The sequence below is a fragment of the Phalaenopsis equestris genome, unplaced genomic scaffold (assembly GCF_001263595.1).
Source record: "Phalaenopsis equestris unplaced genomic scaffold, ASM126359v1 Scaffold231615, whole genome shotgun sequence".
Taxonomy (NCBI): Eukaryota; Viridiplantae; Streptophyta; class Magnoliopsida; order Asparagales; family Orchidaceae; genus Phalaenopsis; species Phalaenopsis equestris.
Genome location: NW_018249584.1, coordinates 1,054 through 5,432, shown reverse-complemented (window position 1 = coordinate 5,432; position 4,379 = coordinate 1,054). Strand labels below are relative to the sequence as shown.

General features: G+C 32.5%; 1 long non-coding RNA gene across 2 annotated transcripts; it reads right to left on the bottom strand.

Annotated features, from left to right (window-relative positions):
* Window positions 1-794: 794 nt before the first annotated feature.
* LOC110038154 lies at window positions 795-4,014 on the bottom strand. Of its 2 annotated transcripts, XR_002295401.1 has the most exons (4): window positions 3,939-4,014; window positions 3,528-3,697; window positions 1,004-1,063; window positions 798-884 (listed from the first exon to the last, which is right to left on the bottom strand). It is a non-coding gene; the product is annotated as an uncharacterized LOC110038154 (long non-coding RNA). The 2 variants fall into 2 exon arrangements; XR_002295400.1 differs by lacking the exon at window positions 3,939-4,014 and having other exon boundaries at window positions 795-884; window positions 3,528-3,781.
* Window positions 4,015-4,379: the final 365 nt, after the last annotated feature.

The following is a 4,379-nucleotide window of genomic DNA, read 5'->3' as shown; positions in this document are numbered from 1 at the left end:
ACTTTCATATTTACATACATAATAGCACCCAAATCTTTAACATTACATCAGAAATACCACTCTTACTAACTTTTTAAAAGGTGAAATACGCCATTTCAAGCATAAGTTTATAACATCAAAGTGTTAAAAAAATTTAAAACACCTACAAAAGATAACATTTGAAACCATTTTTACATTATTCTTTTTGCAATTTTTATTTTACAACTTCTCAGGAAGTAGAAACAAGATTTGACACTTGAAGAGAATGGAACAATAAAATTCACCAAATCAACACCGCTATTGTTCCATTTGAAAAAAACCTTTTGGATGCATTAATCAAAGAAGAGATTCCCCACAAGAACATTTCAATTGTTTTACTTTTACATATCAAAGACACCAAAAAAAAAAATAGCACGATTGATAAAAAAAGATAGGGGCATTTACAAACATACCACCTAATTCCTACGTATTAAAATAACTAACACCTAAACTTTGCTTATTCACATTCATACCACCCAAATCTTTCTTATCACATCAAAAATACCGCCATTTTAACTTATAAAAAGTATAATACACCCTTTCATGCATAGGTAAGGTGATATGTATGCAAAAAATGAAGTTTAGGTGTTCGATATGTAAATACATAGAAATTGAGTGATGTGTATGTAAATCTTACTTAAAAATAATAAATATAGATTTGAACTTACTTGCACATAGAAATTGAGTGATATGTATGTAAATCTTCCTTAAAAATAATAAATATAGATTTGAACTTACTTGCTTTTCATGATTTAAGCTAGTTGATGGCAAGGGATGAATGCTGAAAGGATTTACATTTCTGTTAAGGTTCACAGCACCATTATTCTCAGTGGAGCTTGTCAACTCAACTGGAATAGAGCTTTTCCCTGAAAAAATAACTCATTATTCTCTGAGGAAAGTAAGATATGTAAATACATTCACTTATTTAAAATATTATTTATGATTGCTTATTTAGATTAATTGACAGATAAGTTGATAGTTATACCAGAACATAGTCCCATTAGTCTTCGTCTCCTTAGACTGACCATGGCTCACAGCAGTACTACTGCAATAAAGACAATAGCAATTAAAAAGTTTGACATAAAATTTACATTTCGAAAACAAAAATAATGCCTGCAGTCATATCCAAATCTTAGGCGCAAGTAATATTTTACAAACGCAACCAATAAGCGTGGATCTGCATCTGCAATTTCTTAAACCACAAAATTTTTACAATCATACCATGTGAGAGTTATGTAGCGAAGTCCCATATCTAAGACCCAAGCTCAGACTCATTACAAAATTCAAGTAAAAATACATTCAGATCAAGCTAGACAATACTTTGAAGTTAGTTTTAGTTCCAACAAGATTATAATTTAATTAATTAATAGATAGAAATTATCCTTTTTTAGGATTAACTTCTGCTAAAATTAGATTGCAGGATTTATTTATTTTTGGACTCATCATGATTCAGGTTTTAAATATGTTTGATTTTATCTTGTAATTCTTGGGACTTTGGTTTATAATTATCATATTATCTTATAATTATCCCTCCTTAAATATCTATGAAATGATTTTCTTATTATGGGTCTATATTATCATGATTATTAGGATGATATTGCAGAATATCATAATTATGATGGAAATAGAGAAGTTATTATCCACACAAACATTATGGTTCATATCATGATGCTTATGATGTTCTTAGTTATGATAATAGATATAAAAAAGCATGCCCTTCTATCAGCATGAAGATACCTATGATCTCATTCAACATTCATATCCTCAACGCAAACATTATACTTATATAAAAAAAACAATATAATGATACCTATCATCAATACCCATCAGATTTAAATATAGATAAAGCATAGACATTATTTTTGAAATATCATCACTGATATATATCATGATTATCTAAATAAGGACGTATCCATATATCATCCTTATGACATTATATTTTTCATAGTTCTCAACCATCCTTCATATTAAATTATCGTACACACACAATTATTACATTGCACAGACAAAACATGCACACACTTATTATATATAGAGCAATAAACCCCGATTAACAACAACCTAGTTCTATTTTAAAAACTCTACAAATTCCACTAGTCTTAAAGATCCAGGTTTAAACACTTGAGGCTTAAGCTTTAGTCCTAAATTAGAAAGCTAAAAAACATATTTATGTAGAAATACCAAGGGGTTGACCTTCACCCATAAACTTAAGATCTTAAGTTGTAAATGAGTTTGACCGTTAATTTATCTGGCAAAAATTTATTTCTCTTTCGGTTCAAACTTTGCTAACCAGAGGTGTGCTCGTTTGGCTAAGATCAAGTTGTTTGTATAATTTATGTATATCATATCTAACACCTGAAATTTGCTTTTTACATCTAAACCACCAGAATCATTCATATCACATAACAAATATCACTTTTTTAACTTTTAAAAGGCGAAATGCGCCTTTTTATGCATATGAAAGGTGCTATATATATGAAACAATTGAAGTTAAGGTGTTAGATATGTAAAAATACATTAGAATTGAGTGGTATCGTTGTAAATCTTCCAAGAAAATAAAGAGCACAATTCTTATAAATTGTTGAAAAATCTGCGCATATGATTGGTATGACCTCTATAATATTAGAATCATCATCAATATAACTCGTTAACTTTCCTCATAAGCAATGTGACTCATTAAACTAAAAGACATTCTAATTGTAACAAAAATAAATCAAGCAAAGTAAAGTCATACTGTTTAAAAGCAAATCAAAACTATTTTCAGCTAAAAATAAACAGCATTCCATCATTCATTGCTTAGAAATTAAACTTTTTACACAGTCCAGGCAAACAATCTCAGCATAAAAAACCCAAAACTGTCCCTTTTAAATAGAAAAAAAAAATGAAAATAGGCCATCTGTCACCAGAAGCAAGAAAACAAAGTCAATATTCAGGAATTCAGAACCCAACAACCATAAAAAAGCTCAGAGTAGATAGAAATTTAAGAAAATCGGTCATCAAACCATATCATTAAGTTAAAATTCACCCATCAACCAGCATAAAAGCTTTATCAAAAAACCCAAAAGCATCATCATCCCAATAAAAATTCCATCCACACTCACATATCTTAGGAGGAAGCCGCCAAATTGATTTCATAGATGAACCATAAAAAGGGAACAAAAAGGCTAACTACCATAAAGTCTGCCGGCGCGGGTCTATCATCTTGCACAGAAAGCTCGCTCGCCATTCCTCCAACACAAAAGCACAATTCCAACACCAACAAGCACAAAAATTTAACTTTTTTACCTAACAAAAACCCCACCAACCAAACAATCCCCCGCCTTCTGCGACACCACCATCACCCTCAATCCTGAAACCATCAGTTCTCTCAAATCCATCACCAACAAAACCAAAGCAAATTCCATAAGAAGAAAGCACCAAAATCGCAGCACATAAACCCCGGTCATTTAATAATGAAACAAAATCCACAAAACTCGCTGAAAACTCAAAACTCAGCCCAAAGTTCGCACCTTTCTCCCTCGAATTGCTCCGGTCACCACAGAAATCAGCCGTACAAACTGCCCGGGGAAGTAGACGATAAGCCACCACCGTCTCTCTCTCCCGCTCTCTCCTAAATTACTTTATCCCCTTCGCCACCCTCCACCATCCCCAAATACCTGCGATATCCCTAGAAGATTTTCTGCGGAAACAAGATGATATTTTTGTAATGAGCGAGGGTGTTTCAGAGAATTTACAGTTCTGAGAAAGGTGCATTTTAGTAATTTGTATGATCGAGTAGCCCTATTGGTGTAGGTGCCTAGGTGGCGGGCACCGACGGGGGTGGTGGTTGGACGAAAAAAGGTTGAATCTTGATAACGTCAGCCAGTTCTCCTACTGCATTGATGGAACAGAATAACAAAACACAAACCAACAGATCTTACCGTCCATCTGTAATTGTTATATGGTATGAACGGTTGGATGGTTGGGAGGTTGGCGATCGCTTGTGATTGATGGTTGTGATGGCGGAGTATGTCTGCGGGGAGTTTGGAGTCCTCATACGAGAGTGGATGAGGTCATGGGGATGGGGAGGGGGTTGGGAACGGGGTTTGACTTTCACTCTTAAGTCAATAATGAGTATAATATGCATTTATTTTTGTTTATAATAAGTAAAAATATATTTTAAATTTCACCATTTTATTTATTATCAAATTACTCCACAAATTCAGTTTAGTCCCTTTAATTAAGCAATTCAAAATGTCCAATTTTTCAAAAAACTTCCAAAAAAATCATTATTTACATTTGAGTCAATATATCATTGAAGAAATTTCTAACTAATTTGTCAATGTAAGTTAGCGTAAAACTAAGAAATGCCGTAAGATTTT